This window comes from Glycine max, chromosome 16 (genome assembly GCF_000004515.6).
Source record: "Glycine max cultivar Williams 82 chromosome 16, Glycine_max_v4.0, whole genome shotgun sequence".
Lineage (NCBI taxonomy): Eukaryota > Viridiplantae > Streptophyta > Magnoliopsida > Fabales > Fabaceae > Glycine > Glycine max.
The window spans coordinates 23826535-23837856 of record NC_038252.2 but is presented as its reverse complement, the minus strand read 5'-3'; the positions used below and the strand labels follow the sequence as shown (position 1 = coordinate 23837856).

Here is an 11322-nt window from a genome sequence, read left to right as displayed (position 1 = left end):
TGACCAAGCTAAGAAGTGAGAACAAATAAGACTTAATTTAAAATTAAGTATTAGTCATATGTTACGTTCTATAGTGCAACTTTATCATTCCCTCACTAACATAGTACCAACCTTACCTACCAGTCACCACTAATCCTTATAAACTTAGAATTATGCAGAAAAATGATATCTAGTGCCTTGATTCAGTACCATATGTTGATTACAGAAAGATACACTAAGTCCCTGTGGATTTTGCTTACACTTACTAATATCTAACCATGCCATACTCATCCTAAATGACACCATATGTGGCCCTATAGTTCTATCTATTTTAAGACCCACCATTATGAAGAAAATAAGTGATAACATCACAAGCTGAGAAAAATACCCATCCTTGGTTGTAACAACCAAGGATCCAAACCATGCACACACACACACACACACGTCACAACCAGCAAATACTTGAAACCCATGTTCTCAACTCATTTGGTAATTCAACACGTTAAAGAAATTTTCAGTAGAAACAATGTAGAATAAGCTACTTAATAATCATAAACAACCAATAAATATTTATCTACTCTCTATGTCTTTAGTTCTACAAATGAAGTCACCAATCTAATAGTCTAATATGTAATATTAATAGAGATAAAGTTGAAAAAGAAAAAATGATAGCTGATAGCAATGATTCTTAAAGCAAGGGTATTGAGAATGAGTTACGTTATAGTGCAGTGAAGGCACGAAACTACAACACATAGGTGTAACATACCATTCATATATAACTGTAACCATGATATGATTCCTTGTTATCAAAAAATTAATTTATTTGTTACCATTAGACACATGAGATGGTGAAACTAGTATCTAGGCATGCTGTCTTATTTCCAATCATATATGGTTGTATGATTAATTTCATGTTGGAATTTTAGGTTAGAAGTGGTATTATTTAAAATTATTGGTTTTGTGGGTGTTTAGTATGATTTGACAAGTCCTAGCTTTTGAATAATGTGAATCTGTTCTTTGCTCAATTATATTTGGCATACAATACTGTTTTGTACATGTTTAATCAATATTGATAAGGATTATGAAGATTAGTGTTGTTTGAAGGGATTACATATGTGGATTGAGTAGTTACCCTTTGATAAGGATTATACCATCCCTGGTTTGTTGGAGTGCATGTGTTCTGATCTAAAATTAAGTAGTTCACTTTTGATTTGTGTGTTGGTGCTTAGGTATGATGTGACTGATTGGGTTAGTGAAAATTGATTAGGCAGGGTCTGAGTAGAAAGCTGGTCCAAATATTGTCTGCGTTGCTTTTTCTGGTTTCCTAGGAAATTTTTAGGTATCCCATTTCTTCAATTTTTGAATCTTTGATACTAGTTTAGGTGTGTGAACTGCAATGTATTGATTGCTGGTGTTGCTGCAATGTTTGAATGTTTTGATGTGATTGATAGGATAGCAAAAACTCCCCTAAGGCTACCTACTTTATTGCTTTTGTTCCTCTAGTCAACTGCTTGAGTCCTAAAACTGAACTGTGCATTGCTCTTTGTCTGTTAGAATCTTCTTTTTTGTCCTCCCACACCACCTCTATAAGCAGCTCCTGTTTAGTGCTTCACTACCAAAATCCACCTCCAAAGTGCTCTTTCTCTCTCTTTCTCCTTCATCTTCTGCTTGCTTCTATTACTCTAATTCTACTCTCTTTTAACCAAATCATCTTTTTTATTTTCTTCTAACAAACCATGTCTACAACATAAGGTTTGCTCTATCTTGTTGTTCTTCTTCATCTCCAATTGAGTTTAATTAAAGAGAAGAAAGCTAGCTAGCTACAAGGTTTGTTTGTAGTTGTCTTCATTGATTATGAATATGATCTTCTCGCTGAGACATAGATACATAGAAATTAGAAAATACCCATAGTGGGATAAAGAGAAAAGGACTATGAAAAATACTTGGAGGCAAGGTCAAAGACATGTGCAAATGTTTGTTAGCAAATTTTCTGCTCTCCCCACTAGAAGTAATTTGCCTCCTAGTCAAAGATAGAGAGGTTCCCTTTCTAGTTGAAGAAACAAGTGTCACTGTTTTGGTAGGAGTTTTTGATGCAGGCTTTGAACTTTTTGGTGTTGAAATTGGGGATGCCTTAGAAGTAGGTAGCATTGATTTCTTCTTAGTCTTGGCTGAATATGAAAGGTGGTTCTTGTCACCTGAACATGGAACAATTGCAGCAGCAAATTGGCATCAAACCTAGTCTTATCTATTGCTTGGATAGCCTGATGTTTATACATGAGATATACAACTCTGAGTAAGGATTAATGGTTGTGAATTGGGGCTTTTTTTAACATATTATTTTGTGCTTTTATGCAACCCATAAATGCATTAACCTAAACTTAAAATTTTCAATGCATCAAATGACATGATTAAAGAACTTGAGAGATTGGCAGGAAGTCTATTGAACATTCTAAACTTAATTTTCAATGCATCAAATGACATGATTCAAGAACTTGACAGATTGGCAGGAAGTCTAATGATCATGCTAACATTTTGAATTGCATTTTATTTTTGAAGCTGAGATACTTATTTTTTCAACACCATATTTCATGCACTTTGACTCCCTTTGAAGAGCAAGTGCCTTCTTTTATCAGAAGAAGAACTAAAAAAGGAAAATTGAAAAAAAGAAAAAAATCAAGTCCAAAACCATCTAAATTGGCTCTATTTTAGTAAGAGAGATGTCCTCTAGGATGCCAAATGAAACACCATGTATTTAGTGATCTATATAGAGTTCCATAGCAGTTTTCCAACCTGTTGGTAGCATAAATTGGTTGAAGGAACTGACTTAAAAAAAAGGATATGAGGAGATTTTTAACTAAAAAGAAAATAAGTGGAGAGTTTGGCCGCCCATAGTGGAGAGCTTTCCCCTTGTCCCCCAAACCAAATATTTTACTAGTCTTTTAGGGTTGGAGAATTGAAGATTTTATCATGAGGATAAAATTCTAAAATGGAGTTGTGAATATTCAATAGGGGTGTGATTCTCAACTTCTGAGAAGCCCATAACTGATTGCAATGTCTCTGCTTCCTTCACTTAATTGTTATGCATCTACTAGTGATACTGAATAAGAACATTTGGCTTACTTCTGACCAATTAAATTCAGTTTCATTGTTGGGCAAAGAAGTTCTTCAAAATTAGAAAAATGCAACAACTCTTCTATTGCTCTTTCTTTTTATTTTTTTGGTAGGAAAAGTCAAGATTGCTAATTATCAATCTTTATCATCTGTTGGGTGAAACAACTGCTAAACTCTCAAAATGATTATTGATAATGGAATACAATTTTCTGCTTGAAAGCTGATCGAGGCCGTACCCGAATCAAATAAACATGAAAATGCAGTAACTAGGAAGTGATCCTAGGTCGTTTCCCAACGAGCAGTGACAAGCCAAATGTTCATAATATACTTGCAGTAACAGTAACGATGGGGGGGGGGTTTGGTTGTTTGGTAATTAAAGAGCAGAACAAATAAAATGGAATACGAAACTACTAATATTAAAAAGGGGTTGTTTCCTCTGATTCAGAAGCCACTCTCTTATCCTGGGTTATGGAGAATTCGTCCCTAACAGTCAACCACTTAATCCAACCCTATTTCAATTTACTAAGCGAAAATCAACTTAGGGTTTTCAATACGTGATTAGGCACCACATACACCAGTTAGCCCTTCGTCCATTAAGCATGAACGCAAGTTAGGCTCAGAGGCAATTAATCGAACACGAAGCGTGCACTGATTAATATTCACGAAATTGGGATAACTGGTGAAGGGAAAACTGCCAGGAAACCACATTACAAACGAAACCTCAAAGAGAGTTGGGCTTCGTCCTCAAAAGGAAACAACACCAGAAAATCTAGCCTTCCATGGATTCAAACAGAAAACGCAAATGAAACATGAAGCAGAAACGTAAATGAACAAGAACGTAAATGAACAGAAACGTAAATGAACAGAAACGTAAATGAAAGTAGAAGAAGAAGCAAGAATGAACTCGTAATTAGAAGCAGAAAACGGAAATTTGCATTAAGAACGAAAACTGTAACAAGGGAACAGAAAAACGTGAAAACCTAAAACCAAAGCTCTGAATAATGAAAATAGCATAGCAGAATAGAATGCCCTGCACGAATCCCAAGGCAGCTATTTAAAAAGAGTCACTCAAAGTCACTGGGCCCTATTACAATACTCTGGCCCAAAACGAAATAAACACTGAACAACATAAAATAACATTGTGAAAATTCCTAATTAGAAATTAACTAAGGTAAGCGCTGCTTTATTTGCCCTCTTCAAGTCCACAACCAAAATCCGGATTAAGCCCAATGTTTCATTAATTCCTGAAATTAGATTAAAAACATCAAATTAGCTAAATGAGCCCAAATAATAAAACTGCCTAATTAATTGACAATTAAGACCAATCAATAATTAAAATGGTGCAAAAAGGGTTTAGAAAATAGAAGAAAATGATGGCACATCAAAACCCCCCATACTTAGCCTTTTGCACTCCTGGGCAAAATGAAACAAAGAACAAAATCCAAGGATATGAAAGGGAGACAAACAAAAACATTCACATATTTCTCAATGAACATCAAGGAATGAAAGGAATGGGTAACATCTAACATAAGGAGATCCAAAAAGTCAAGACATTCATGAAAATCATCCAAGCAACCCAATCATGGCAAAATAGTTAATCAGCTCAAGAATGAAAAGTGATAAAGCCTCACAAGATATACACTCTATCTCTCAAGAATGAAAAGTGATAAAGCCTCACAAGATATACACTCTATCTCTCAAGTGTCTAGGCTACTATTTACCCTCAAAGCAATCAACCCATAAACACAAGCACATGAGGATCAAAAGGTCTTTTAAGGTTGTAATGGGGCCAAGGACAAGGTATGGAGAAATATGGAATAAGTGGCTAAATCCCAAAGGAATAGAGGAGCAAAGGGGAATAAGTGCATATTAAGAAAAAAAAATAAGAAAATAAAAAGAAGTAAAGATAAAAATTAAACATGAAGAGTAGAACCAAGAGTTTCATCATTCTTGTGCCATTTAAGATCTTATTCACTCAACTTTATTGCTTTTCTTTTTCTTTTTTCGATTTTTTTTTTTTACTCTTTAGCCTTTGAGAAACAACATTTCATTCAGCATGTCCAACATTTAACCAATATACAATGTACATCAAGTATGGCCCAAAATACATCATGAAGCATAGCCAACAAAACAAGTTGTCCAATGAAACACAAACCCCCCACACTTATTCCCAAAACAATTCCAAAGCTCCAAAATTCCTTAAGGATATGGTAATATCATGGTTTTTCACTTAAGGCTTGTAGTGAGCTTCAAAACAAGGAAAGGGAAACAAGGCTCAAAAGGGCTATCAAAGGAATTAATTCAAGGTAAGTCCATTTGGCTAGAAGCTTATAAGAACAAAATTTCCTTAATCATTTCCAAATATGCATGTGAATTAGGACGCATCAACAAGAATCAAGCCAAGGCTATTGTGCAAGCAATCAATGGGGCAAAACACACCAAATGATTATAATGATGGATGGCTCAAATTCTCACAAAGGTAAAATCATCACTTTCAAATTGAGCTTTCAAAACTATCATGACATGTAGAGAAGAATCAAGGATTTCAAGTCACAAAATGTCAAGAACTTTTATTTTCAAAACAATTACCCATTTCTTGAACATATCCTATAATTCAAAGAAAAACATGCAAAGTCGTACGTGCACATGAAATTGACCCAAAATATTAAACTGAAAATCCGACGAAACTAACAACATTAACAAATTAACACAACTAACAAATTAACAAAACCAACAAAACTAGCAAAACCAAAGAACACTCCCCCCCATACTTAAACAACACATTGTCCTCAATGTAGCACAATTAAAAGATTAAAAACAATTAAATCATCAAAGAGAATCGGACAAGTGTAATAAAAGCAAAGAAGGAGATAGGAAAAGAAAAACTCCCTAAGTCATGGTGGAGGAAGAGTAGGGTGGAGTAAGGAAGTCTCTTCCACCACTACGTCCACTAAAGAAGGGTTCGTGAGGAATGGCTTAAGTCGATGTCCATTGACCTTGAAGCTCTTGTTTGTGGAGTCGCTTTTGATCTCAACTGTACCATAAGGAAAAACATTAGTAACAACAAAAGGACCAATCCACTTAGATCTCAACTTACCACTCATGAGTCCAAGCCTAGAATTATACAATAACACTTTTTGCCCAACCACGAAGTCTTTTTTAACTATCATGCTATCATGGAACTTCTTGGTCTTTTCTTTGTAGAACTTGGCATTCTCGTAGGCTTCTAGGCGGATTTCATCTAACTCACTCAGTTGCAACTTCCTTTCCTCGCCAGCTTGATCCATAGAGAAGTTGCAAGTCTTCACTGCCCAGTATGCTTTGTGCTCAATTTCCACTGGAAGATGACATGCCTTTCCAAAGACAACCCGATAAGGAGACATTCCTATGGGTGCTTTGTAGGCAGTCCGATGTGCCCAGAGAGCATCATCAAGCCTGGTACTCCAATCTTTCCTGCTTGGCTGCACAATCTTCTCTAGAATTCTCTTGATTTCCCTGTTAGAAATTTCTGCCTGTCCATTAGTCTGGGGGTGGTATGGTGTGGATACCCTGTGTACCACCCCGTACTTTTTAAGCAGGGCATGCATTGTCCTGTTGCAAAAATGGGTTCCTTGATCACTAACAATTGCTTTAGGTACTCCAAACCTGCAAAACAGATTAGACCTGACAAAGTCTGCGACAACTTTAGCATCATTAGTTCTAGTGGGCTTGGCTTCCACCCATTTTGAAACATAATCAACTACAAGGAGAATATAAACATAACCAAAAGAGACAGGAAAAGGACCCATGAAATCTATACCCCAGACATCAAACACCTCACAGAATAGCATAGGTTGCTGAGGCATTTGTTGTCGCCATGTAAGTGTATTTCCTGCTCTCTGACACTGCTCACAAGTGCTGCAGATCTTCCACGCATCTTTAAAGATGGTGGGCCAATAAAAACCACAATCAAGCACTTTGCGAGCTGTCCTTTGAACACCCAGATGACCTCCCGGTGCGGAAGAATGACAGAACTGCAGGACTGAGTCAGTCTCATGATCTGGAATGCACCGTCTAATGACCTGATCACTGCACAATTTCCACAAGTAGGGGTCATCCCAAATAAAATGCTTAGCATCACTTTTAATCTTATCTTTTTGGGCCTTAGATGCTAAGGGAGGAAAAACAGAGGCAACTAAATAATTGACAATGTTAGCAAACCAGGGAGTAGAAAGAGAGTCAGAAATACTATACAATATATACAAATGATCATCCGGGAAATCATCCCGAATAGGTGAATCTGCATCAGAGACACGTTCGATCCGACTCAAATGATCAGCAACTAGATTTTGTGCTCCGCTCCTATCACGGATCTCCAAGTCAAACTCTTGGAGCCAGAGCATCCATCGGATCAACCTAGGCTTAGAATCAGCCTTCTTCAACAAGTACTTTAGAGCTGCATGGTCAGTATAAACAATAATGCGAGTACCAAGCAAATAAGATCGAAATTTTTCAAGAGCAAAAACTATGGCTAGAAGCTCTTTCTCAGTAGTAGTATAATTTGCTTGGGCAGCATCTAAAGTCCTAGAAGCATAATATATCACCCTGGGCAATTTATCAATTTTCTGAGCAAGGACAACCCCCAATGCATAATTTGATGCATCACACATAAGCTCAAAAGGGGCTGTCCAATCGGGTGCCTGGATGATGGGGGTGGTAGTCAACGCTCTTTTGAGACAATCAAAAGCCTCTTTGCATCTGTCATTAAAGTCAAACTCCACCTCCTTTTGCAACAAGTTGGACAGTGGAAGGGCTACTTTGCTAAAATCCCTTATAAAGCACCTGTAGAATCCTGCATGACCAAGAAAAGATCGCACCTCTCGCACACAAGAGGGGTAAGGCAATTGTGAAATAACAGAAATTTTTGCAGGATCTACTTCAATACCCTTATTGGAAATAATGTGGCCTAAAACTATACCTTGCTCAACCATAAAATGACATTTTTCAAAATTTAGAACAAGGTTAGTTTCAATGCATCTATTCAAAACTTTTTCCAAACTATTCAAACAACCATCAAAAGAGGATCCATATACAGTGAAATCATCCATAAACACCTCTATGCAATTTTCTAAAAAATCACTGAAAATACTAATCATGCACCGCTGGAAGGTACCAGGGGCATTGCACAGGCCGAAAGGCATCCTCCTATAAGCAAAAGTGCCGAAGGGGCAGGTGAATGTGGTCTTTTCCTGATCCTCAAGAGCAATAGTAATTTGCATATAGCCAGAAAAACCATCAAGGAAACAGTAGTGGGATTTACCTGCCAGGCGTTCAAGCATCTGGTCAATGAATGGCAGGGGAAAATGGTCCTTTTTGGTAACCTGGTTCAGCCTCCTATAGTCAATGCAGACTCTCCAACTGTTCTGCACCCGAGTAGGAATCAGCTCCTCCTTCTCATTTCTGATCACTGTGAGGCCAGTCTTTTTCGGGACTACCTGGACGGGACTCACCCATTGGCTTTCGGAGATAGGATAAATGATTCCAGCTTGCAAAAGCTTGGTTATCTCCTTCTTCACTACATCAAGAATCACCGGGTTGAGTCTTCTCTGTGGCTGTCTTACTGGTTTAGCTCCATCCTCTAAATTTATTCGATGCATACATGTGGATGGGCTAATACAAGGAATGTCCGCCAGGGTCCAGCCTATAGCCTTCTTATGCTTCTTGAGAACTGACAACAACTTCTCCTCTTGCTCATCAGCAAGGGAGGCAGATATAATCACTGGAAAACTCTTGCTATCATCCAAGTAAGCGTATTTTAAATTTGATGGCAGAGGCTTCAATTCTGGTGTGGTCGGCTGGATAGTGGTAGAAGGAGATGGTTTCTCAGCCTTTACCTCATAAAGAAAGTCAGAGGTATGTGTACTTCCTGAAACATGGTTAGTCCTATCTGACTCTATATAATCAATCTCAAGAGGTAAAACACCACCACCAGGCATGCAATCAATATCATTCTCAGACTCACTCTCAGCATCAAATTCAGACATATGATCAAGTACAATTTCAGACTCAATGCATGAAGAGTGAGAGGCATGCAGATTAGAATAAAGATCAGTCATGTATTCATCAACAACATGGTCAATTATTTCAGCACGAAATACAGAAAGATCTTCAGATGGGTATTTCATAGCATCCAGAATATTAAAATGAATAGTTATATCACCAAACTCCATGGACAGTGTGCCTGCATAAACATCTATCTTAGTTCTAGCAGTTTTCATAAAGGGTCTGCCTAGAATGATGGGAACTGATCCTTGAGAAAATCCATCTTCCATATTCAAGATATAAAAATCAACAGGGAAAATCAGTTCACCAACTCTAACTAAGACATATTCTATGAAACCAACAGGATAGGCAACACTTATATTAGCTAAATGAATTACCACATCAGTTGACTGCAAGGGACCTAGAGATAGAGAATTAAAAATCGACAGAGGTATAACACTAACAGAAGCTCCTAAGTCTAGCATGGCATTGTCAAACTTACTATTCCCTATAATACAAGGTATGCTGAATGTACCTAGATCTTTGCATTTTTCAGGAATTTGAGGAACAGATTTACCAATCAATGCGGAGACATTTCTACCCATGCTAATTCGTTCACTTCCTTTAAGCTTCCGCTTATTAGTGCACAGCTCCTTCAAGAATTTTGCATATCTTGGAATTTGCTTTATTGCATCCAACAGAGGTATGTTTACCTCTACTTTTCTAAACGTTTCCAAGATCTCTTTCTCTGCCTCTTCCATTTTTTTGTTGGAAACTGCTCTTGGAGGGAATGGAAGAGGGGGAATGTGCTGCTTCTGCAAATCAGAATTACCTATGGAAGAAGATTCACCTGTGGAAGAAGATTCACCTGCACAGAAATTGTTAGGTAGATTTTTGTCATCACCTTTTTCTGGAATAGAGTGAAGTTTGGCAGGTTCATTTGCAGATGAGGAAGGTGCTACGGGTTGAGGTCCTTGACACTGCTTTCCCGACCTCAATGAAATGGCACTGACATTTTTGGGATTTTGGACAACTTGAGAAGGCAGCTTGTCAGAATTCTGGGACTGTTGTTGATTCGATTGGGTAGCTAATTGTCCCATCTGATTGGTTAAGCTCTGAATGGAGGCTCTGGTCTCTTGCTGAAACTGCATGTTCTGCATAGTCATTTGCCTCACAAGTTCTTCGAGGGAAGGTTGTGGAGGGGCCTCAACTGTTGGCTGTTTCTGGGGTTGCTGCTGTTGTTGGATTGGTGGAGGAATGTATGGTCTGCTTGGGCCAGCAGCATTTTGGAAGGAAGGAGCAGGCTGCTGTTGTTGTTGCTGAGGGCTGGACCATCTGTGGTTAGGGTGATTCCTCCATCCAGGGTTGTATCTGTTGCTGGAAAGGTCATAATTGCTCTTCTGTGGTTGATTTTGCTGCTGAGGTTGAGGAGGTCTATTGTAAATATTTGCAGCATAAGCTTCAGGCTGCTCAATTGCTCTAGGTTGCTGCATGGAAGGGCAAAGGTCTATATGGTGGTCAGCAGAGGAGCACAAACCACAAACCCTTGCGACAGGTACAGATTTCTGATTCAAGGCCAGCTGGGTTACCAAGTTGACCAACGCATCCAGTTTGCCTTCAAGCTTCTTAGTTTCAGATGATGCAGATGGGTTTGTAGCTACCTCATGCACTCCTCTAATGACTATGGCATCATTTCTGGCGCTAAACTGCTGGGAGTTGGAGGCCATCTTCTCAATTAAATTTCTGGCTTCAGCAGGAGTCATGTCTCCAAGGGCTCCACCACTGGCAGCATCTATCATACTTCTCTCCATATTACTGAGTCCTTCATAAAAATATTGGAGAAGAAGCTGTTCTGAAATCTGATGGTGGGGGCAACTGGCACATAGTTTCTTAAATCTCTCCCAGTACTCATACAGGCTCTCTCCACTGAGTTGTCTAATACCTGAGATATCCTTCCTGATGGCTGTGGTCCTGGAAGCAGGGAAAATTTTTTCTAAGAATACTCTCTTAAGGTCATCCCAGCTCTGATGGATCTTGGAGCAAGGTAATACAGCCAGTCCTTTGCCACTCCCTCTAATGAATGAGGAAAAGCCTTCAGAAATATGTGATCCTCTTGGACATCTGGGGGTTTCATGGTGGAGCAGACAATGTGAAATTCTTTCAAATGTTTGTGCGGGTCTTCACCTGCAAGGCCATGAAACTTTGGAAGCA

At 38.4% G+C, this 11322-nt stretch overlaps 1 non-coding gene across 1 annotated transcript; it reads left to right on the top strand.

Annotated features, from left to right (window-relative positions):
* Positions 1-10968: 10968 nt before the first annotated feature.
* Positions 10969-11075, top strand: LOC112999874 (small nucleolar RNA R71). The gene has a single exon (XR_003265092.1). It is a non-coding gene; the product is annotated as a small nucleolar RNA R71 (small nucleolar RNA).
* The last annotated feature ends 247 nt before the right edge of the window (positions 11076-11322 follow it).